The 23,828-nt window shown below is 64.0% G+C and overlaps 2 long non-coding RNA genes across 2 annotated transcripts; one reads left to right on the top strand and one right to left on the bottom strand.

Moving 5' to 3' along the window:
* Positions 1-7,282: 7,282 nt before the first annotated feature.
* Positions 7,283-8,560, bottom strand: LOC124975224 (uncharacterized). The gene is made up of 3 exons (XR_007106869.1): positions 8,199-8,560; positions 7,676-7,803; positions 7,283-7,527 (listed from the first exon to the last, which is right to left on the bottom strand). It is a non-coding gene; the product is annotated as an uncharacterized LOC124975224 (long non-coding RNA).
* An 801-nt stretch (positions 8,561-9,361) lies between these two features.
* LOC124975216 (uncharacterized) lies at positions 9,362-22,604 on the top strand. Its single transcript, XR_007106868.1, has 3 exons — positions 9,362-9,923; positions 10,196-10,313; positions 16,567-22,604. It is a non-coding gene; the product is annotated as an uncharacterized LOC124975216 (long non-coding RNA).
* The last annotated feature ends 1,224 nt before the right edge of the window (positions 22,605-23,828 follow it).

Raw genomic sequence — 23,828 nt, 5'->3', positions numbered from 1 at the left:
CAGAAAAGGCGAAGCTGTAAAATCTATTTAAACAGAAGTGAAACGCAGCCTGAGTCACAAGAGTGAAGTGGTCACTGCCGGTTCTGATGTGTCAGCGTCACGGAGAGAAGGGTCCCCGGCTGCGTCCCTCCCTGTCCGGTCTGGGCAACACGTCCCTGCCCTGCGGCCACCCAGCCCGCGTGGCCCGCCACCCGTGACGCCTGCCTCGTCTCTTCTGCGCTGATGTCTTCCCGCCATCTCCAGCCTCGTCGCCGTGGTGCCCGCGGGTGCTGAGGGCCCTGGGCAGGGCACAGCTCTGGACAGTGCGGGCATTGCCGGCCTCCTGGGCGCTCCTTGACTGGCCGGCGGGCGGTTTTCTTTCTTTCCCTTTCTTTTCCCTCCCTCCCTCCCTCCCGTCCTTCCTTTCCTTTCTTGGTACCAGGGACTGAGCCCAGGAGCACTTAACCAGCCCTGTTCTGTACTTTACTTAGAGACGGGGTCTCCCTGAGTTGCTTAGTGCCTCGCTTTTGCTGAGGCTGAATTCCTCATCCTCCTGCCTCAGCCTCCAGAGCCACCAGGATCACAGACTGCGCCGCTGCGCCTGCCTGACTGTTTCCTTACTTTTAAAGTCCGCTTTGCTTCTTAGAAAGCCAGGCTTCCGGGCGACCAGGAACGGTGACGTGCTAGTCAAAGCCAGCAGCCGGGCCTGGCTCGTCTGGGGAGCGAGCAGGAAGCTGGCACCCTGGCCTCCCACAGAGGGGCCCGGTCTCCAGCACCCAGGTTCCCAGCCCACCCGGGTTCGCAGCCCCGAGTCCTCCTGTGGGGACAGGGTTTTCTGAATAACAGTGAGTCAGCCTCCCCAGAGGGTGAGGCCCCCTGGACCCCCGGGGCAGCAGGGAGCCCTGGGGCCACACGCGGCCGTGGGGAGGGCTGTTCGACCCACAGAGCTCCAGCAGCTTGGAATTCTGCCATCAGTAAGAGAGAGGGAGAGAGATTTTAGAAGAAAAAAAAGAAAATCTGATGAGATGAGATTAAAATACACCAAAAAAAAATGAGATGGAAACAATCGCTAAGAGGACGGGAAGATCTCGCCTCCTTAGACGGTCGCCCCGCCAGCGCACGTGACCGCCAGCCGGCTTCCAGCTGTGGCCCACGGCTCTCTCCTTAGGTCGAATAACTTCGCCTCCTCGGAGCAAACGCGTAGTGCGCCCGACCCACGGGAAGGGGCCCTTGATCCCGGGCGCCGCACCCACGCGATCAGCAGAACATAAAAATAGGCCCGTCTTCCACTGTGCGCACGTCAAAAAATAAAATAAAGTAAACCACCCGGAGTTCTCGATGAAACATCTGCAGTCCGGGCTGGCCGAGCCCGGGTGGCGCCAGGTCCCCTTTCTCAAGGCGGCAAGGGGTCGGTTGGGGCTGGAGGCGACCCCAGCTCTCCCTTAGCCACAGTCCCCACCACGCCCTCCTGCCTGCCACCCCGCAGCCTCCACGCTGTGTGTTGTCAGGTACCGTGGTCACCGGGGCTGAGCCTTTCGGCAGAGGGACTCTGGGAACTCCGGAAGCTGGACTTCTGCTGCTGGCCACCTTGGTGCTGAGAACACTCCCCGCTCAGCTGGTCTACTCAGTGCTCAGAATCAGGGAGCAGAGGTCAAGGGAGAGGGAGGCAGGAGGGCAGAGCGGGGCTGCTCGCCGTTGGCCTCCGGTAGTGGGAGGGAAGGAAAGGCAGGGAGCAGCTGGCCTCCTCTGACCCACCGCGGCCACCCCGGGCCTCCAGGACGGAAGAGACCAGCGGCTCTAACCGGCCCCCGCTCTCCTGGCTCTGCTTGTGGAATCTGGGACCCCAAAGCCCTCCCTGCGCCACCAGCAGGACCCCGCAGTCCTTCCCTCCCCAGGCGGGAGCAAGAGGGAGACCCCTCCCCAGCGTGGAAACCACACCAGACCCTCTGAACGCGCTAGGCGCTCAGCCGCCTGACCCCAGGAGGGAGCCCCCAGCTGGGGGCTTCTGGGAAAGGAAGCCCTCAGGGAATGGCCCTTCCTCTGCCCTGACAAAGAAGGAGGCAGGCGGAGGGCGGAGTCCCTGGTGGAGGGCTGCAGGTCCCCGTGCGGCCCTGGCCATCCGCTCTGGCCGCGGGACTTCGGGCGAGTGAGTTCGCCCGTCCAGCCTCGGTTTCCTCATCTGCCCTAGCGCCCGCACCACAGGAAGGTGGGTGAACAAGGCCGTGCCTATGGCGTGCCTGGCACACAGTAGGTGCTCATGACAGGACGCTGCGCTTGTACACAGCTTCCTGAGTTCCAGGCAGTTTCAGGAGGAGGAGCAGGAAAGTCCAGACCTTGAGTCCAGCGGACGAAAGCGGATGGGTGGCCTGTGCTCGGGCTCCGCGGCTGCAGCGACCCGGGCTCAGGAGCCGAGGGGAGCCGGGCAGGATGGGGACAGCCAGGCTTTTCCTCCACATCACTCCCGGAGGCCCTGGCTGCTCTCTCTGCTCCTGCGGGGCTGCCAAACAGCTAGGGCCGGGCCCGGGGCTGAGAGGGCTCTCGGGGGCCAGAGGTTCCCTGCTGGCTCCACCCCTGCCCATCTGTGTGACCTGTGTGCCAGACTCAGTTTCTCCACCTGTAAAGTGGAGACCAGAATGACACCAAGCACACAGGCATTCAGTCGGTGCTCAATGAATGAGTGAAGGTCCCAAGCCACAGGAGCTTCAAGGATGAGATGCAGGACGCAGGGGCCAGGGGAGGAACAGGCTGCTCTGGAGACCTTCCTGCCTCACAACCATGGCTGCCCACGTCCACTGCAGGGAGGAGCCACGGTGCTGGGCACCTCCTGAGTCCCCAGGGCCAGACCAGGGCATGAAGTAATGAGTATTTAATGAACATTTGAATCTGAAAACTGTAGAGTCAGCCTTGCTTGAGAGAAAAGGGAGGCACAGAGAGGTCAGGTAACCTGGCCAACGCCACACAGCTCCCTCTCACCTAGAGTCAAGGCTGGAACTGGGGCCAAACGGAGCCTGGCCTCAGTCCATCTTAGCCCTGTCCCTTCGCTACAAGGAAGCCTGCTGCCTCCTTCTTGGCCACACACTGCCCAGGCTTCTCCAAGCTGGCAGGGCAGGCCCAGGGACGCCCTCCCGGTCACCCTTCCCTGCCCCTCCCCGCTCTCCCTGGGGGGTGACAGCCTCCGGGCTCATCTGGCTTCCGACTTGCTCTGTGCAGCCTGAGTTCTGAGCGTCTGGTGGTTTGGAATCATTTATCGATATTTAAAAAGTGGAGATTCTGTATGAAACCCAGACCGTGCTGCTTCTCCTGGAAACCCCGTGGCTCCGACCTCCCAGACCCGCTTCTGCTCTGGCACGGCGAGCCAGACCTTCATCCTGGCCCTCCGACCCCACCCAGCCGCCTCCTTCAGCCCTGGGCCTCCGCTGGGGCCTCCACGGTCGAGCGCAGCTTGCCTCCAGCTGCCCCGCCCGCTGCCCTCCTCCTCCATTCACAGCCTGGCACTGCCAGGCAAAGCCACCAAGTCCTGGTTGGCGTTGGGCTCTAGGTTGGTGGTAGGTAGGATAATGGCTCTCAAAGGTGTCCACACCCTGGTCCCTAGAACCTGAGAATACTTCACTATACCCGGCAGAGGACGCCGTGGGTGTGATCACACTAAGGATCATGGGAGGAGAGGCTTGGCCCCACGGGTGTGATCACACTAAGGATCATGGGAGGAGAGACTTGACCCCACGGGTGTGATCACACTAAGGATCATGGGAGGAGAGGCTTGGCCCCACGGGTGTGATCACACTAAGGATCATGGGAGGAGAGGCTTGGCCCCACGGGTGTGATCACACTAAGGATCATGGGAGGAGGGGCTTGGCCCCACGGGTGTGATCACACTAAGGATCATGGGAGGAGAGGCTTGACCCCACGGGTGTGATCACACTAAGGGTCATGGGAGGAGGGGCTTGGCCCCACGGGTGTGATCACACTAAGGATCATGGGAGGAGGGGCTTGACCCCACGGGTGTGATCACACTAAGGATCATGGGAGGAGGGGCTTGGCCCCATCACTGGTGGGCCTCGTGTCATCAGGGCCGTGGAGCCAGAGAGGAAGCCAGCCCAGAGCATGGCCGGCCTCTCAGAGCTGGAACAGGCAGGGACGGCTCTCCCAGGCCCCAGAAGGAACCCCACCCTGATCGCACCTGGATTTTGGCCTGTGAGAAGCGCTTTGGGTGTCTGACCTCCAGAGCTGAAAGGTGAGGGATGCCCATGGCCTTAGACGCTGGATCTGACGGGGCTTGTCGTCGCAGCCATGGGAAACTCACCGCAGGGTCTGCCTGGCCTGGCCACTGACAGCCCCAGGAGCTGGACCTCCTGGCCTCAGCCAGGCTCTCGTTGCCATGGAAACCAGGGCTGCCCAGGATCTGTGCGAGCATCTCTCCTGTCCTGCATCCTCCGCTTCCGCAGCAGCGGGGCAGGTATCCGCTGGTGCCCGTGAAGCCCTTGGCCGTGCCGACGTGGACGCTAACGGCCACCCTCTCGTTCCCGCTGTCTTCCAGACGGGGACACTGAGCCCAGAGGGTGAAGTCCGACCCAGGTCCTCTGGAAGGGCAGCAGCTAAGCTCCAAGTTGGATTCCTGTGATTGAGGCCCGGAGTCTGCGCACTGGCCGCTGCGCTGTGCCGTCGCCACATCTGGTCAGGTTGTGGCCGAGGCTCCCTGGCACGGCCTCCCTGGTCCACCGCTTGTCCCAGGTGTGAGCTGAGCCCTGGTACAGAGCTGAGCTGTGTGTGCGTTCCAGACACTGCCCAGCAGCGCCCACCCCCTGCTGGGCACCAGGTTCCAGAGGACACAAGGGTCCCTCTCCTGTCCCCAGATCGCAGCGTCACAGCCCGCCATGGGGGTGGTCAGAAGAGGCTCCTGAGGAGGAGTCCAGGTGGGTCTGGCGTGGGCCGGCGAGTGCTCGGGGGCAGCCTGGGACGCTGGGCAGGCAGGAGTCTGCGTGCCTGGGGACAGGCTGACCACACGGCCAGGGCGGGAGGAGGAGGAAGCCCAGGCCGCAGCCCGCGCCAGGACCCCGGCCACCAGAGCACCGTCTGCGCCTCTGGGTCCCCAACTGTCGAGGACACCGTCTCCTGGGGTCCCCAGGGTTCGGTCACCCCTCAAAGGACAGTGCCAGGCGTCGAGAAGGGCCGTGGAGCCAGGAGGGGTCTTGTCGCCACCTGGGGCCCCCCAGCCACGCTCCTCTGTCACTTCCAGGGGCTCCTCCTGCGCCATCAGCTCACAGGGTGACCCGGAGGGTCCCGAGGTCCTGAGGGGCCAGCGGCCCTGCCTAGGGGACTGTGGGCCAGCAGGCAGCAGCGCCCCCGACCCTGGCTGCCACCAGCGTCCCCTGCTCCCCGGCTGCGGCGGCCTGCCCGGCTCGGCCTGCTGCGCCCTCCTGCCCTGCGGTTGTCCTTCCCTGACTCCAGACCCCCTGTGACCACACCAGGTGTTGCTGAGCTTCTTCCAAATCACGTGGAGACGTAAGAATCGCCGAGGGTCTGGCCTCTCTCGTGTCCCCCGGGTCCTGGAGGTCACCGTGAACACAGGCAAAGCTCCTGGCCTCCCGCTGGGTTTATGCGGCAGGGGTGGTGACGCTGGGAGCAGGTCATAAGCACGTCCGCAACGTCCACAAACTGCCCCTGGTGTGCGTGAACTCCATCACAGCCACCCCTGAGGAAGTGCCCATCCCATTTCCCAGTGAGAGAAATAAGGCTCAGAGAGGGGGAGTGATTTTCCCAGAGTCACACAGCTAGGAACTGTCCTAGCTGGGACCGGAACCCTGGAGACCTGCTAAGGGGTGGGCCCCGTTCCATCTACAGTCATCGGCCTCGCCAGCAGGCAGTCGGGAAGCTCCAGTGTCCGAGGTGGGGGTGCTGGTGTCTGGGAGCCCGGTTTATTCCCATGAGGCCTCCGGCAGCGTGAGCTCTGGCCTCTTCCAGCAACCTCAGGCAGGGAGGCCACGTGCATGGTCATCCTGGCCAGAGCCGATGGGAACAGGACGTCCCGCTCCTCCTCCCTGGCCGGGCCAGGGAGCTATTCTGGGGCATATTTATTGATGGGACATGGGTACCCAGCTGGACTCCTGATTCCGGGGAGGTCCCCGCCTGGCCCCGGATGGCTGCTTCTTCAGGCCCTGGGCTTCTCTGGAGCCACCTCCATCTGCCTCCTGTCTACGGGGGTGTAGCCCGCGCTGGGCCCCGGAAAGGTGGGGGTCCCCCGGTGTGGACCTGTGCTGGGCTCACACAGAGGGCTCGTCCCCGTGTCTGGAGTGAGCCTGGCCTCCGGGAGGCTGAGCCTGGAAGTCAAGAATAGTCTCGAGGCCGCGCCCAGCGCGAAGCCAGCGGGTCAGCCCGGGCTCAGCCCCCCGTGGGTAACTGGGGTTTACAGCGACCCTCACTCAGGGCTCTAAGTCAGGCATGCAGCTCATGACTGGTGACCAATGACGACTGACGGCTGACGCTGATCGTCACGTGTGCTGGCCAGCGAGCTAGACAGCGGGTGTTTGGCCTCATCTCCTCCCGCGAGGATCCCAGGAGGCCGGAGAGCCACGCTCCCGCGGTGCCGCCCGCCATCCCTTCCCACGGGTGGGAAAACTGAGGTCCAGAAAGTCAGCGACTGGCCCAGGGCCACCCGGCAGGCTGTGGCACAAGGACCCGCCCACAGCAGGACAGGAGCAGGAACCGCGACCCCACGCCCCTCCCGAGAGCGCTGTGCTGCCCACGCCCAAGTCCACACCAGAGCCACGCGCTCTGTCACCCCTGGGCCCCTGGAAGTGGCCGCCACTTCCAAGCGAGAGGAACCCAAGTGCTGACGCTCCCGGCCTCCGAGCCTCCCCTCAGGGGTATTTAGTTTTCCTGGTTCCTGAGCAAAAACGTCTCCCGGGAGCTGGCTGCAGGGCCAGGCCTCAGGCTGCGTGCATGGTGCGCAAGGGCCCCCTGAGCCTGCTGACCACGCTGGCGCCTGGGCAGCCCAGCAGCCTCCTCCAGCCAGAGCAGCCTCTCTGCTGTGATCCGCCCCGGCCTTCCCACCGCCTCCTCCAGGCTGGCCTCGCAACTTGAGGCCCTGGGTTCGTCCCAGGAAATCACGACTCCCCCAGAGGACCAAGCCCCCGGCTCCCGCCTCGGCCTGCGTTCCCTGGCCTCCCCTCCTCCCCTCGCCAGCTGCACCGGGGCCTCCCTCCAGGCCTGCGTCCCCCTCGCTGCTGGGACTGGCGGTGGCTGCCTCCCCGGGCCAGCGCCCTCCCCGCCTGCGGCTTCCCTCCTGGAACAGCCCCGCCTGCCCCCCACCCTGGCCCAGCCTGGCTCCCTTCCCTCTGCCTTCACGGCGTCCACCACGAGCGTCCCCAGCTGGACCGACACGTGACAGGGACCCTAGGTGTCCATGGGTTCTCATTGGTGAGTTCAGCAGCCTCAGGTGGGAACGTCCAGAAAAGGAATCACCTGCACTGACGCGTCCAGGCCCGAGGTTGCGCGCTGACCCCCGGCACTGACCCTGCGTCAGGGGCAAATCCTCTGGAGACCGTGGGGCTGGCGGAGGGAGGGGTTCCGTGAGGACCCCACGCCGCGGTACGCAAGGCACCTGACGTCCCTGCATGGGGCACGCAGGGGTCCTGGGGCCGACCCCCTACGGATGCCAAGGGCCCACCGTCCACCCAAGTCCACATCCTTGTCCCACCTTCACAGCTACCAGCACAGTGCAGCTGCCACTGTCCTCAGACCTGGGCCTGCGACAACTGCCTCTTCCTCCCTGGGGTTCTGGCTTCCAGCTCCGCGCCACTGTACCCACACGGCCGGAGGAAATGTCTTAAAGGACAAACCGCGTCATCTCACTGCCCTGCTTAAACCCCCAGGACCCCTCCTCTCCTCAAGTGAAAATCCTCCTCCCCACTGTGTCCTGGAAGACCCTGTGTAATCTGACCCTTGCCCACCCACCTCCACTTCCTCTGCTTCTGCCACCCTTGTCTCCTTCCCATTGCTGAGCAGCCAGCTAGCTCGCTCCAGGGGGAAACGCTGTCCCTCTGCCTGAACCCCTCCTGCCAGGCGTCTGGCCCTGCCCCACTCCGTCCAAGCCCCTGCCCACACCTCCTGTCCTCAGAGAAGCCTCCAGGCCCACCCATCCCAAGCCCACCGTGGGCGCTCCCTTCCCCGCGCGGCCGGCACTGTCTGGCGGATGCGCCTTCGGCAGCCTGAGTTTTTACCTGGCTCCTGGCAGGAAGCCCGGGCTTTACATTTACCAGCCTCTGTGACGCGGCTTCCCGGCCTGGGCCGACTTCCAGGTGCTGGTGGGACTTCGCTGACCCAGGAGCCGGGAAGGCCTCCTGTGCGGTGAGGGGCAGGGCGCAGTCCAGATGGGACGGGAGGCGTCCACGTCAACCCCCACAGGAGCCCAGACGCTAGTCAGAAAGCGGAGAGCTTCCCGCAGTGGCTGCCTTTGCGAAAGCGTGCGTTTACTTAATGGTGAGTTCAGATGACTGACTGCTCGGTGGGGCCGAGAGGAACCTTGGCCTGCAGACTTTGAGAACCGGGAGGAGACTCCCTGGGCACAAGGGACGGGGACTTTGCTCACCTGCTCCTGCCGTCTCCCAGCGCAGCGGAAGCGCCTCCAGCAGGCGCACAGGCCACACTTGGGGACCCAGGGACGGCGGGAGCCTCTCCCAGGGACCACCTCGCGCTGGGGGCTCAGCCCGTGCAGGCGGCTTCCAGCTGGCTCTGAGGATGTTTTTAACATTTTTAAAAGTCCATTGCCAACAACAACAACAACAAACAGAGGTTCATTGCCAACGTTTCAAAGTCAAGAGTGTTTTGTGGTTTTTTTGCACAAAATCTCACACCAGGCCAATCTTGGACACCCGGGCCAATTCAGAGGCGGAAACAAGAGGTCGCCGCCCATCAGACAGGGCCGAGCTGCTGGCAGGTCCCCCACAGTCCCGGCCTCCCTGGAGCCTCCCCCTGGGCCCACCTGGCCCACGCCCGGGACCCGCGGGCCCTGTGGCCCTGTGGGCTGAGCTGCCCCCCGGCCCTGCTTCAGGCTGGTCAGTCTCCAGCCTGGGAGGGGTCCCGGGAGGGGTCCCAGCTCCGCGACACGCAGCGCCTAGAGCCGGAGTCTATTGTTCAGTGGATCCCAAACCCGCTCCTGGCCGGGCCGCGCTGAAGCCCAGCCCGACAGGAATGCGGCAGAGGTTGGCCAAGGCCAGGGTTTAAAAATACCCGGCCAGCGGGCAGCTGCGGGGCCTGGAGGTGTTGAAACCGGGGCGGGCAGGGCCCCTGGCCTCCGGGCAGCCCTCGGCCGCGGAAAGGTCAGCACTAAGTTTATAAACAGAGTCAGGTGACCCGCGTGCTCCACACAAAGGGTCACCCGGCAGGCCAGGGACCCGCGGCTCCTGGCGTCAAGGAAGCGGCTGCGGCGTGCTGTGGTCTCCCCGCGGCCGGGCCACCAGGGCCACCTTAAAAACATCGCTCGCAGTCCAGGCCCCTGGGGGACGGCCAGCCGGGGCCGGGCAGGAGGGAGCGGCCTTGGCCCAGGGCCCACTGGGTGCCGGGCAGGACAGAGGCCCAAGCTCATGGAGCTGCACGGCCTCAGGGGCGTCACCCCAGATGGGGAAACCGAGGCTCAGGGAGGGAGGTCGCCAGCTCAGTCTCCTGCTAGGTTGGTGGCAGTGCTGGCATTGGAGTCCCTGAGCGAGGCCAGGGACTTCGGTTCCCTCTGCTAGGTCCCAGGTCCCTGGTCAGTGCTGTGGCCTCCGCGGATCCTGACAGGCAGCTCCGTCCTGGCAGCGCTCAGGCCGGAAGCAGCCCCGACTCCCTCCCTCACCTGAGGCCCCTCCGGGCTGCCCCCCAGCGACCCCCAGTCCTCTCAGCCTCCGTCTGGGCCTCCAGCTCCTGCCCGCCCTGGCCAGTCCACCATGCGGACGTCAGAGCCTAAGGTGACAGACACTCGCCACTCATGGTTGTCCGTCTCCACGTGGAGTGGGCTAATACTGCCATGGTGGTGCTGCCGCTGCGGAGACAGCAGAGGGTGGAGGGAGACGCAGGGACAGGGCTGCATCTCCTGGGTCAGCTGGCAATGTGTGCTAAGGGGGAGCGAGCCAGGGGAGGGGGAGGGCTTCGGGAGGGGCGCGTCCGACCTGGGGGGTGGGAGGCAGGGGAATTGGCAGGTGCAAAGGCCCTGAGGTGGGTTGTGTCTGGTCGTGTGCAGATGGCAGGTGTGGCTGGAGCAGTGTGAGGGGCATCGAGGGAGGACGCGAGGTCAGAGCGGTGAGGGGTAGAGGACACAGAGCCTTGCCCAGCATGGGAAGGACCTCCACTCTGACTAGGTAGGTGGGAGCCATAGAGGGTTCTGAGCAGAGGAGGGCATGATCTGACTGTTCTGAAAGAGTCCCTCTGGCTGGGCTGGTGGGGTCGAGCAGTCAGGAAGGAGGTGACTCCCGTGGCCCAGGAAAAGACAGTGATGGGCAGGCCTAGGGGTGGCCGTGGAGGTGCTGGGCATGGCCTCCGATTCCAGATCTGTGCTGAAGGTGGGGCTGGCGGGACCCGCTGCTGGACACGCCGTGGCCAAGGTCAGGGATGGCCGCGAGGTCCGGCATCCGAGGGCCTCCTGCCTCAGGAGACGCTGACCCTGGCTCTGTCCCTGGGCCTGCTTCCTAAACGCACTCTGTGGAGGCCAGGGTTGTTCCACCCCGCGTCCCTCCCAGACCTCGAGTCCCTGTAAATCGGGCCAGAGCCACCAGACCCTCTCCAGGCGGTGGCTCCTGGAGAGCAGCAAGCCTGACCTTGGTCACCAGGTGGGGACTGTCTCTGCTTCTATTCCAGGATGGAGGCCGAGGTCCAGGGAGGCTGTCACTTGTCCAGGGTCTCACGGCCAGCGGGGCACAGGGCAGGGCTCCCCTGCTCCGGAGGGGCCGTGTGGCCTGAGGGACCCAGGTGGCCGTTCCTCCCGGGAGCCGCTGCCCGTGCCCACGTCTGACCCAGGTGCCTGCTGTGCTGCACAAAGCTGAGGAGGCCGTGCCACCATGACCGCGCCCCTGCTGCAGATGGGACACTGGAGTCACCCGGCTCGGACCCCGCGGCACCCCGCCACCCCTGCCTCTGTGGGGAAGGGCGCACGGGGGTCATAGCCACGCGGCACCTTCTGTCACCCACTCCCTCCTGCACTTGCCCGGGCAGCCGGGGACCCCGGCCCTGCGCTCGCGGGTCTGTGCGCACACTTGGGCCAGTCCTGGGCCAGGCGGGGCTGGGGCGGAGCAGGGCCGGCCGGGCGGAGGAGGTGGGGTCCCAGGGTTGCCGCGGACCCAGAGCCGCAGCTCAGAGGGGCAGGTGTGCGGTCCAGTCGCCGGCCTCGCGGGCCTCAGCCTCCACCCCTGGGAGAGGGAGCGACAACGTGCCCCGGGGGCTCCCTCTGCCTCCACGGGCTCTTCCAGGCCGGGAAGGGCACAGGGCGCACAGGTCAGGACACCGGCACCAGAGAGGTGAGCGGACCAGCCCAGGCAAGAGCCCGAGGGGATGGAGTCTGGGCTTGGCCGACCCTCTGCCTCCTCCGGCCTAGCCCTGCAGGGCCGGGGGGAGAGCTGTGCCCGCCCGGTCCCCAGCACTTCACCTGTCGCCAGCACAGTCTTTGCCCCAGTGAGGGAGGTGCGCCTTTCTCCCGTTCACTCATGAGGACAGAGGCCGGGTCCCGCGCCATGGCGCAGGCCTGTAATCCCAGTGACTTGGAGGCCGAGGCAGGAGGATTGCAAGAGCGAAGCCAGTCTCGGCAACTTAGCAACACCCTAATAAACTTAGGGAGACCCTGTCTCAAAATAAAAAGTAAAAACGGCTGGGGTGTGGCTCAGGAGTTCAGCACCCCTGAGTTCAATTCCTGGTACGGAAAAAAGAAAGAACGAAAAAAAGACAGAGGCCGGGACCCTGTGCGAGTCCCAGAGCTCGTGATTGGCAAAGTCAGTTTCCTCTCAGGCCCTCTGGCCCCGAGTCCACGATCTCACGTCAGAGCGCTGGACTCAGGAGTGGCCGGCAGGGCACCGCACCTCCTGAGCCGTCGGGCTGGCGAGCCGGGGACGCGGGCAGGCTTCCCTCCCCGGAGCCCGCTGAGGTCTCCCTGGAGAATCCCCTAACTCCCGCTCCTTCCTCTTGGTCCTCGACCCGAGGGCCGTTTTCCCTTCTCTGCCTCCCTCTGGGAAAATCCTGCGCAGCCTCCACCGGCCGTGGGCTGCTGGCCAGAGGACCGGCCGGGCAGAGCCTGGCCAGGTTCTCGGGTTTCATGGTCAGCCACCTTCGCCCTGACCAGGGCTGACTTTCCAAAACAGAACATTCAGTCACCGCCTGTCCTGTGCTCGGTGTCCTTGTGCCCTGACCTCGCTTCCCGCCCACCCGCCGGGCTTTCCCAGGTCCTTGTCTATGGCCGACATCCCAAGAAGTGCCAGAGCCCTAAAGAGGGGAGGCCGAGGCCATGGGGAGGGGATGGAGGCGGGACGAGACTGGACGGAGGTGGAGAAGGACGGAGGCCGTGGGAGAGAAGCGGGGCGGGGTGGCCGCGGTCCCGCTCTGGCCTCCGTCCCTGCTGCTCCTCTGCACCGGCCTCTCCGGGCGTGGTCCGGGTGTGGGCTGGCTCCTCCACGGGCATCTGGGTCCCTGAGCGTGGGGACCGCTCCGTCTTGCTCCCCCCACCAGCCCAGGCCCGACGCACGGTCGGTGGGCAACACACGCGGGTGGCGCTGGCCCTGGGCCCCTCCTTGGAGGCCTGGGTGGCCTTGGCCTTTCCCCAGGTGGTGGGCTGAGGGTCTGGGGCGCCTCTGGCCCCAGGGCCGCAGGGTCCACTCAGTCCATCCTGTTCTCTCGGCACCTGGGCAGGGCAGGTGCCCAGGGGTGGGTGGGTGCTTTTAACCAGCCCAGTGCTGTCCGCTGGCCCCTGCCCGGCTCTGTGGGACGCCCGCTGCACCTCGGCCCCCACCCGCCTCCAGGACCCCAGCACTGGGGGGCCTGGCCACCCACTGAGGTCACGTCAGCAGAGACGTTTCCTCCCGCCAGCCACGCTGACCAGAAAGACGGGGCGTGTTTGCACAAACAGCCTCAATGTCACCAGCAGGCCTTGGTCGCCGTGGGACAGTCCCCAGGGCTCAACCGGCAGCTGCCCAGTCCCCCACCACAGTCAGGGTCCTGGCTGCCCTGTCCCACCAAGAGGGCCGCTGGTGGGTTAGGGTCAGGGTCAGGGTCAGGGTCAGGGTCAGGGTCAGCTGCAGCCAGTGTCCTGGGCCCCAGTGTGGCCACACGTTCTTCAGAAGGAGGCCCAAGGCCCGAGGTCTGAGGCCCAAGGCCTGAGGCCCGAGCAGACCTGCTGGTCCTCAGGCTCAGGGCAGGTCGTCCCCTGGGGCAGCTTCCTGTCCCCTCCTGTGGCCCCCGGGTCTCCCTGGCTGCCGCTCGCTCCCCTGCATGGGCTTCGCGGGGCCGGGCTCGGGGTCACTCCTCCCCACCTCTCTGGTCACTGCAGGCCTGTTGAGCTGCGCTCACAACTGAGCTCTGCTAGGGCGTGCGTGCACGTGTGTGTGTGCACGTGTGTGTGAGTGTGTTTGCGTGTGTCTGTGTGTGAGTGTGTATGTGTATGAGTGTGTGTGTGAGTGTAGTGTGTGTGTGTGAGTATGCGTGTTCATGTGTGTGCGTGTGTGTATGAGTGTGTGTGTATGTGTATGAATGTGTGTGTTTGTGTGAGTGAGAGTTTGTGTGCATGAGTTTATGTGAGTGTGGCTGTGTGAGTCTATGAGTATGTGAGTGTATATTGTGTGTGTGTGAGTGAGTGTAAGACAGTGTATGAGTGTGTGTTTGTGTATGTGTGAGTGTGCATGAGTGTGAGTGAGCATGTGTGAGTGTGCATGTTTGTGTGAGTGTGAGTGTGCCTGTGTGAGTCTATGAGTATGTTAGTGTACACTGTGTGTGTGTGAGTGTAAGACAGTGTATGAGTGTGTGTGTTTGTGTATGTGTGAGTGAGCGTGTGTGTTTGTGTGTGAGTGTGCGTGTGTGAGTGTGCATGTGAGTGTGAGTGTGCATGTGTGTGAGTGAGTGAGTGTGAGTGTGTGTGTGGTCAACGCCGTGTCCCCACACTCGCTCCCGCACTGTGGCGTCCCCACGGCCCCAGCACCTCTGTCCCGGGTCCTGGCTCACTGCCCGCCTCCCCTTCCTCCCTCGGTCCCTCGATGCCCAGTCGCCCACCTGTCCACAGACACCCCGAACGTCCTCAATGCCCAGCCATGTGCTGGCCTCAGGGGAACCGGGCACTTGGTCCCTGACCTCCCGGGGCTCGGCCGAGTGGGAGACGTGGTCGTGAGTTGGTGGGAAGAGCCCGCTGGCTCCTGGGGCCTCCGGTGTCCAGCAGTCATCAGACCCTGGGGAGCAAAGGGGAAGGAGGCAGGGTCCTCGGTCCCCATCCCAGCAGGAGGGACAGGAGTCAGCGCAGCCGGGCAGGAAGCGTGTGCCCTCTGCACGGTGGCCATGTGACCCGCCAGGCCCGGGGCGCCTGCAGATGGTGCTGGGCTGGCCCCCGAGCAGCTGCCCCCAGACAGCTCAAGGCGGGGCTTCTGGCTCGTTCCGTGGTGCTGGGCACACAGGCCTGCCTAGAGGAGCGTCCACGCCGTCCTGCTTAGGTCTCCAGTGGCCTCTGCCCACCTCTCTGCAGCGCTAGTTACTGTGCTAGCCCGCCGTCCACCCCAGCTGTGTCCACGCGGGAGAGGTGGCATCCCCGTTGCTCTGCAGCCGGGGCACAGCCAGGGCCTCACGGTCTGTTAGGTAAATGGCTGGGTGTGGGGTGGGTGCCAAGCTGTGGTCAGGCCGCGGGGGTCAGTGGAGGAGCACAGACAGGCGCCCACAGACGTACCCCACGAGGCAGAAAAGAAGCCGGGCTCGGTGGCCACGCCTGTAATCCCAGCCGCTCAGGAGGCTGAGGCAGGAGGATTGAGAGTTCAAAGCCAGCCTCAGCAAAAAGGGAGGCCCTAAGCAACTCAGTGAAACCCTGTCTCTAAATGAAATACAAAACAGGGCTGGGGATGTGGCTCAGGGGTCGAGTGACCCTGGGTTCAATCCCCGGTCCCCCTGGGGCCAAAAAAAAAAAAAGAAAGAAAGCAGAAAAGCAGCCCCAGGCTGGGCTGCTGCACAGCATCCTGAGATAGGGACTAGAGCCACCCTATTCACAGCACAAACGTGAGGCACAGAGAGGTAAAGTCACTGACCCCAGGTCACAGAGCCGGGAAGCAGAAGCCGAGATCTGTTGGACTCCAGAACCAAGCGGGGCCTGGCTGGGCCCTCTGGCTCCCCGTGACGGGACACGGAGGCCGAGCCCAGGACCCGTCTGGGGGCGGGAGCTCAGGAGGCGCAGACGGGCTGGCCAAGTCCACAGGCGGGCCTGGGTGCCCCGCGCTGGGGGGTGAGGTTTCGGGCTCCTGGTGCAGATGAGCGCCGTGGGCTGGGGCAGCGAGGACGGAGCTCCGGGGTGCAGCCCGCAGAACCAGCTCCTGCCCTTGTCCCTGGGTGCACGCCCCGGGCAGCAGTGCCCAGGTGCACAGGGAGAGGTCTGCGGCTTGCAGAGCGAGGCGGAACCCAGGGACAGTCCCCAGTTCCTGTGAGTCCCGTGGACGTCTACTCGTTCGGTCCCGTCTGTGACTGGAGGTCACCTAGTTGTTCCTTCCTTCTGGCTGCCTTGGCCCAGCGGGCAGCACGTGCAGGACACAAACTGTAGCCCACGTGGTCACGCCAGGGGCAGAGGGACTCTGTCCTTTGGGAAATTCAGTCTGCTCAATCACTGGACATTAGGAAAACAGAGACTGAGAACTGCCCGTTGGCCCCCACCAGGGCCCATCTTCCCTATTTTGAAATTTTATTGAAAAGTTGGGATCACACGGCTGGCACGACTTCAAATCCTGCTGTTCCAAAACGAAATCACATTTTCACGTTGTTACAAAATCTTCTTGGATGTTATTACTGCCTGCTGTGTCAGATACCGTCTGTCCTCGCTCTCTTCCTCATCCTTAGCAATACGAGTCCCAAGCTTTTGCAGGGCACGTGGTCACCCAGGAAAGAAAGAAAGAAAGAAAGAAAGAAAGAAAGAAAGAAAGAAAGAAAGAAAGAAAGAAAGAAGGAAGGAAGGAAGGAAGGAAGGAAGGAAGGAAGGAAGGAAGGAAGGAAGAAGGAAGAAGGAAGGAAGGAAAGGGAAAGAAAGAAAGAAAGAAAGAAAGAAAGAAAGAAAGAAAGAAAGAAAGAAAGAAAGAAAGGAGGGAGGGAGGGAGGGAGGGAGGGAGGGAGGGAGGAAGACTATACGTCCCAGCCTCTCTTGCGCCTAGGTGTGTTCATGTGACTCAATTCTGCCCAGTGGGATTGAGTAACTTCCAAATGGTGTCCCTAGACAGGAAGTGCCTCCCCTTCCTCCCATCCTCCTTGCTGGCTGGAATGTAGATGTGATGGCCAGAGTCTGAGTGGCCATCTTGGGCCAATGTGGGGCAACTGGGAACAGGAGCCTGTGTTCCCCATGAACCTTTGAAGCCACTTCCACAATGTTTTCATGTAAACGAGAACACTCCTCTTTCATTGCAGGCCATCCAATGACGCAAAGATGAAGCTCATCCTAACACTGCACGAGGGACTCGTGTCTGACGTTTCTCGTGAGCTCCATCAGTCCCGCTGGCGGGGCCCCTAGCAGTCCTTGCTCCTCGCGCCTCTCGTTAATGCCGCTGCGAACACCTGTGTCCCCATGAGTGGTTTTTTCCTAAGGACAGGGTCCCAGGAGGCAGCTCCGGGTTCAGAGCTGCTCACACCTGTCACCCGGTGCCCCCAAACAGTCCAGCCGACACAGGAGCCCCTGCCCAGCGGTGAGGACCCATGGTGGAGCCGGGTCCCGACGCTGGAATCCATTCCTCCAGGGCCCAGTCGAGCCCGAGACAGTCCTGCACAGAAACCCCCGGTGAGAGGCTCTTCTCCATGGTGACCTGCTGCCAGGCCGGGCCTCGGTTTCAAGCCACAGAATCCGCCACTCTGGTTTACACGGAGGGGACCCACCTGTGGTTCCTGGGTGACTGGTGGCCCCGCGGGAGGCCAGGGGCCAGGACTCCCCAGCCAGGAGCCGGGCTGGGCCGGAGCGAGCGGCCCTCTCTGCCCCAGGGCTCAGCACGCGCCCTGGGACCCGGCTCCCTGTTCAGGGCTCCGTCCGGCAGGACACATGCCGGTGCCCAGGGCTCGGGAGGCTGGGAGGTGTGTTTTCTGGCTTCTTCCTCGGGACCAGGGCTGTGCTGACCAGAGTCCCCTCAGGGTGAAGGCCAGGTGCGGGCAGCGGGAAGTGGGGCAGAGGTCAGCCGCACAGGCAGAGACTGGCTGGGCCCGCGGACGGCACCTCCTCCTCTCCGGCTCCACGGCAAGGGAACAACGAGGAGAGTCCAGGGACAAGCGTGTCACCCCACCCGGCACCGTGAGGCGGGCCCCAGGCCTGCCCACCCAGGCGTCTGGCCCCACCGTGCCAGGCCACAGCTCCATGCAGAGGTCACTACCTGGCGAGGTGTGTCCCCCCACCAGGAGGGCCCCGGCAGCCTTAGCCACCGCTGTCCTCCCAGCACCAGGACAGGCCCCGGCATGCAGTAGGCGCTCAATAGATAAATCCCGGATGAATGAATAATGATGTCGGCCTCACCAATCCGGCCCAGGCTTCCTGAGCACCCGGGGTGCCCAGGCCCTATCTCAGGAAGGACACAGACCAGGTCCCCTCAGAAGAGGGGACGGACACCCAGGAGGAAGCACAGAGGTTAGCACAGAGGGACATCACACCGGGGAGGCCGCACAGCCTGGTGGTGGGCGACCTCTACCAACACGGGACACTGGGTGACTCAGAGATGCTAACGGGGACAAATGGTTGGGTGTTGTCTCTGAGAAGGTGACACCGGGCGGAGGCCTAGAGCCGGTACCAAGGGAGCCCACCCACGGCCAGGAGGAGCTCCCCAGCGGGGGGCGGAGTGCGGACGGCCGGGCGGGGCTGACCGAGGCCCGCGGACCACAGCAGCCTTCGCTGGCAGAAGCAGCCAAGCTCGCTCAGCGCCTCTGGGACACATGGCGTGAGGGCCAGGGCACACCTTGGCCTGCCCCAGGAGGCACCGCGCCACGCACCAGCGAAGGGCCAGCCGGAAGGGAAGTACAGCGGGCCGGCTGGGGACCACCGGGCCTTCCCTACAGACCGGCCTCTGAAAACGCACTTCCCAGTGGGGGCAGAAGCTTCCAGAAGCCAGCAAGGTGTCTGCGGTGGCTCCTCCGGCAGACCTGGGAGCGTCCTGTGGACCAAGTGAAAAGCAGACATTCAGAAACACTCCTTAAGGACCTACTAAGTGCCGCAGGCTGCAGGCAGCACCAGAGAGGCCGATGTGGCCGTCCCTCCTCCCGGAACCCATCCTGGGGCACAAACGCCATCCCAATCTCCCACAGCTCCAAGGAAACGCCTGGTGCTGTAAGAACGGCATCGACTGAGGTGGCACAGGGTCGCCCCAGGAGGGCAGCTGCCCGAGAGCCCACTGCCTTTCTGATCCCCCTTTTCTGGGGGCTTCCCGAGTTTGCCCAGGGCCTTAACCACAGAGCCACAGCCCAGCCCTTTTATAGCTTATTTAGACACAGGGTGTCACCAAGTTTCTTAGGGCCTCGTTAGGATGCTGAGGCCTTGAACTCGATCCTCCTGCCTCAGCCTCCAGAGCGGCTGGGATGACAGGCGTGGCCCCCTGCCCGGCAGTTCCTGCTTCTTCCGATGGTGGCTGGGGTGTTTTTATGACTGTCATACTTTATGACTGAGTGACTTAGAAACAACGAAATGAAGAGAGGCGAGGGGGGTGCTGGACACCCGGGTCGGAAGATGACTGGCAGCCAGGAGGACCCCCGAGGACCCACAGCTGCTTGCAAGAGGGGGAAGCCGACTCCGGCAGGAGGGAGCCTGCGCCGCGGCCCCACGCGGACCTCCTGAACGTGCGTGTGTTCCAGTAACAACAGCGGCAGCAAAGGCGTCTTCAAACCAGCTGCGGGCCAGGTGCGCCGAGACCCAGAGGCAGGCGACAGCCCGTCCCAGGGCAGCCGCCGGGCCGATCCCCAGGGCCTCTTAGGCTGTCCTTTCGGGTGACCGTCTCCTCTTCCTGTCCTCTGCGTCTCCTGTTCTTAGATCAAGAAAGTCAAGAAGCCAGCACTGCACAGACCACTTCCTGTGGGCGCTCTGCCGGCCGCTGGGCTCTGTCCTCGGACCACGGGCTCATTTATCATCCCCACTTGACAGATGAGGAAACTGAGCCTGGGGCAAGGCCCCTGCCGAGGTCCCACAGCCGAGTTTGACCAGGACTGTCTGATCCCAAAGCCTGTTTTTAAATCGGTGTCCTTCAAATGTCCTTTGGGAAACCACATTGCTTTGAAAATCGAGGGGGGAAACAAACAAACCAAACAAGAAATATTACATTTTTTAACCCACTTGTGATCTGGGTGGGGCCTGAGCGGGCACGGCGGGGTGGGGGCTCCTGCTTGGGTGGGTGGGGCCTGCCTTGCCCGCTGCCCTCCAGGACCAGCCTCCTCCCGTCTCTGGGACACCCGCAGCCCCCTCTCCGCGAGGACGGCTGGCTGGACGGTTGGTGACCCAGCGCCTGCTGTGCTGTGGACCACCCTGTGGATCAACCCTCCTGCAGACCTGAGAAGCAAGTGCCTCCAGGGCCTCGTTTTCAGGGAGGGGAGCTCAGAGGGGCTGAGTGACTTGCCTGAGGTCACACAGTAAGACTCCACCCTGCACTTTCGGCCTCTGGGACCAAGCGGGACTTGGACCCGTGGGACCAAGAGGGAGAAGGGAGAGGGTGAGTGGTCCGCAGCCCCCGGCCCCTCTGGGGCTGGCAGAGGCCTGGCCAGGAGGACGGAAGCCCGTGCTGCCTGAGGCCGGGCGGGCGGCCACTGCTGTGGGGCCTGGGAGGCCGCGCACGCCCTCCGCCCGCCTGCCAGCGGCCCGTGGCTGCCCGCCAGCCCCTGCCTGACGTCAGGGTCTGACCAGGGACAAGATGTGCTGGCGCTGGGACACGGCTGGCTGCAGAGCCAGAGGTGGGGCCGTCAGAGGGAGCTGGCGGGGGAGGAGGGACCAGACGGGAAAGGAGGGAGAGGAGGGAGACCGAGCGCCGGGGTGGACAGGAAGCGGGAAACAGATGGAGAGAGGGAAGCGGAGGGAGGCGGGAGGGGCGGGCAGGAGGGGAGCTGGGCTGTGCCCTCTGACCCCGCGGCTGGTTCCCGGGAGCAGCGGGGTCGGTCAGAGGGGAGGCGCCGAGCCCCAAGAAGCGGGAGTCACGGCCATGACGTGCTTGGCAGAGCCCTGCACGTAGTACGTGCTCAATGAACTGGAGGTGAGCGTGACAGGGGCTGGAGGGATGGACGGGCAGCCCAGGGCGGGGTGAGGTGAGGGCGGCCCCCTCCCCAAACAGGAGAGCCCGCCCTCCGGCCCTGCGTGACTCAGGCTCACAGACCTTGGCCTGCCCTGGCCTCTCGTGGGGCCCAACCCCCTGTTTATGGGCTCAAGAAGGCCATGATCCCAGGGCCATCACGTCACCAGAGCCCGGCAAGGCCGAGCCTGGTCACTCCTGGCCTTCCAGCCCCATCATCCCTTTTCCAGCTTAATCATTAAATGGCCCATCAGGGCTGAGGGTGCACCAGGCTGTCTCCTGCTCCCACCTCCCCCAGGGGTCTTGGTCCTCCTCAGCCCCACTTTGAAATTCCCCTTTACTGAGCACTTACTACGTCCTAAGCACTGCACAGGGTCCACCTGCTCAGTCCCCTCAGGAGCCCAGGGGCCCAGTCATCCCCTCACAGGTGACAAGCCCAGGCTCCATGGGACAGCAGGTGCCACCTCCTGAGCAGCCACTGCCGGGCTGTGCAGGAGACTGGCCTCCAACACCAGGGTCCTCCCGGAGGCCACAGTCCTCAACGAGAGCAGCTGCGCCCCAGGAGGGCCTGGCTCTGTCGGGGACGTCTCGGGAGGTCACACTGTTGTCTGGTGGGCCGAAGCCTGGGGTGCTCTACACCCTGAGGTGCCCACAGGCCATGCTCTGGCCCGGGGCCAGCGTGGCGCGGTCGAGGCCCAGCCAGGAGGGAAGGCCCGCTCTGACCGCCACCCACGGAGCGGGAAACCGGGGTGCAGAGAGGGGGTGCTTGCCTGAGCAGCTGGCCCCACGCCTGCTGCAGCCCCAGACCCAGCCAGTCCCCGCAGCCTGGCACCGCCTGGCCGCTGGCCCTGACGGTCCCGGCTGGCTGGCTGGGTACACGGAGGCCCCGTGAGGACGAATCCCGAGTCAGGCTGGGGAAGGGGTCGGCCGAGGTCTCAGGACAGGGCGCAGGGGGCCTGCGTGTGCGTCACACCCGCAACAGCACAAGGGACCTCAGATGCTGGCCGCGGGTGCTCCTGCAGCAAGCGTTTTCTGAGCACCTACTGCGTGCCAGGCCCCATCCCTGTGCCCGGCAGGGAAGGCTGGGCTGCGGCCACGTGCGGAGGGACGGTCCCCCCTAGAGAGAGCCTCTGAGGTGAGGCCACTCTGAGGAGTGAGGCTGGGAGGACCCGCGAGAAGGAAGGCAGCGAGGCCGGCCCGGGCGGAGGGAGAGGCGTGGGTGGACCCTGCTGGCACCCTGCGTGCGCACTTGCTCTCTCTGCCCTCTGCGAGCAGAGGCGGGACCGTGGGCAGGACCGTGCCCCGGGGTCCTGGAGCCCCAGCCGCGGCTGCGGCCTGGCATGAAGAGGGGCCCGCTCGCCTGCGCTGGGCCAGCAACGCAAGTGAACCCGCTTTCCACAGGAAGGGGATGGGAGGCGACTGCTCAGGCGCACGCGGTCACCCACTGTGGGTCCAGGATTAGAACCCAGAACTGACTCAAAGTGCACACCAAGCGGGTCACCTCCTGCATTCCAGAACCTTCCGCCCTGTGGGAGCCGCTCTACCCTTCAGGAGGGTCAGACATCCCAACCAGCACCTCGGGAAACTGCAGGACAACCGGCCAGGGAAACACCGGAGACGGAAGTTCAGAGCGGGTCAGGCTCTTCCCCGAGGTGCACAGCCCCAGCAGAGCGGGGACTCAGCCCCTGCTGGATCCCTTCCGACCACGGACCCGTCGGCCTCAGGGGCAGAGTAGGCAAAGGTCACACTGCCCAGGGTCCTGGTGGGGCCTGGAGCAAGGCCTCTGAGAAGCAGCATGGGGTTGGCATCTAGGCCCCTAGAGTCCAAGGCTAGCTCGGTCACTCCTCTGCTGTGTGGCCTCAGGTGAGTGGCCTCCTCTCTCTGACCTAGGGCTCCTCGGATAACGCCAACTAAAATTCTGCACAGTTTAAAAAGCTCTAAATGTAGTAAAATAAAAAGATGTGGCCCGTGTGCTAGCTAACATTCTATATCAGGTTGTATAGTTTGGGGTATATAAATGTAGTCATAACAAAATATAATAAACAACTTGAAAAATTTGACAATAAACAAGAGTTTATTTTTCTCTTGTGTGAATGAAGCCAGGTGGGGACAGCGTAGGGTGCTTGGCAAGTCCACAAAGCCCTCAGTGTCTTGGGCTCCTTCTCCTACCCAACTCTGCCATCCCTAGGGGATGCCCTCCTTCTCATAACCCAAGATGGAGGCCATTGCACCAGCCTTCCCATCTGCCTTGCTCATGGCGGTGTAAAAGAAAGGTGGATGTGAAGGACATGCACAAGATAAATTCCAGGAAGGATTTCAGAAACTACCACCAAGTCCCATATTCAACCCAATGTCCAGAACTCGGGCTTGTGGCTACCCCTCGCCGCGATGAGGCTGGGAAAGCTGTACTTACTCTGCACAGCTGCAAGTCAGTCAAACATCTGTAAATAAAGAACATGACTTCAGACAGCGACGATGATCCACCGGGAAGGAAGAAAACGGGGTCGCCTGCTGGGGAAGGGGTGGGAAGGCATCTCAGGAGGAGACACGTCTGCGCGATGTAAATGACAAGGCCTCGGGGACAAGCATTCCAGTCACCGGGAACAGAGAGGGTGCTACCCTGAGGCAGGAACACGCTCAGTGCGCCTGAGAAACAGAAAGGAGGCCACTGAGGCTGGAAGGAAATGAGGTCAGGCAGGGCTAGGTGGGAAAGCTGGGGGTCCTCCCGCTAGGAACAGCGGGACCTTGCAGGTGGAGGCGCCAGGAGGCTGCAAGGGACTTCCTCTTCCTTCCCTTGATGGCCGCCATCACGGTGGACTGCTGGCCCACCGCGCTGTGCCAGGAGCTGGGCTGCCAAGCAGCAAGGAGCCCCCAGGTGGCCCGGGAAGAGGGGAGCAAGTGCAGACACCAGGGCAGGGGAGGGGGCGCCAGGGACAAGACCAAAGGAGCTTCCTGCTGGAGGTGACATGTGAGCAGGAAGCTGGCCTTGGAGAAGCCGAGCAGAGGGCGCGAACACTCCAGGTAGTCGGAAGAGCTCGGAAGAGCTGGGGGGAGGCCTGTGGGCGGAGGACTGCAGTCAGTCTCCCAGGCCCGGAGGAGGAAGGCGCCCCGGGAGGAGGGAGGCGGGAGGTGACTGCTTGTCCCGGGGAGCAGGAGGGCGGCCAGGAGGGAGGTTTACTAAGACCCCAAATCCCTGGGAGGGGCCGCGGCGGGTCCTCGACAAGCAGGGACCGGCTGGCCAGCGGCTGTTTACAGCGGGGACACGGCTTCGGCCTCCTGCGGTTGCCTGGAGCCTGCAGGGTGTTCCTGCCCTGAGACCGTAGGGTGACTCAGCCGCGGGCCCCGCCCCCGAAAGGCCCCGCCCCTCTCAACTGGCCCCGCACCTCTGGAGGATGGCCCCGCCCCTAGGCCGCGGAACTGCAGGATCCTGGC

Source organism: Sciurus carolinensis, chromosome 2 (assembly GCF_902686445.1).
Source record: "Sciurus carolinensis chromosome 2, mSciCar1.2, whole genome shotgun sequence".
Taxonomy (NCBI): domain Eukaryota; kingdom Metazoa; phylum Chordata; class Mammalia; order Rodentia; family Sciuridae; genus Sciurus; species Sciurus carolinensis.
The sequence above is the reverse complement of the archived record's forward strand: the minus strand, read 5'-3'. Positions and strand labels throughout refer to the sequence as shown.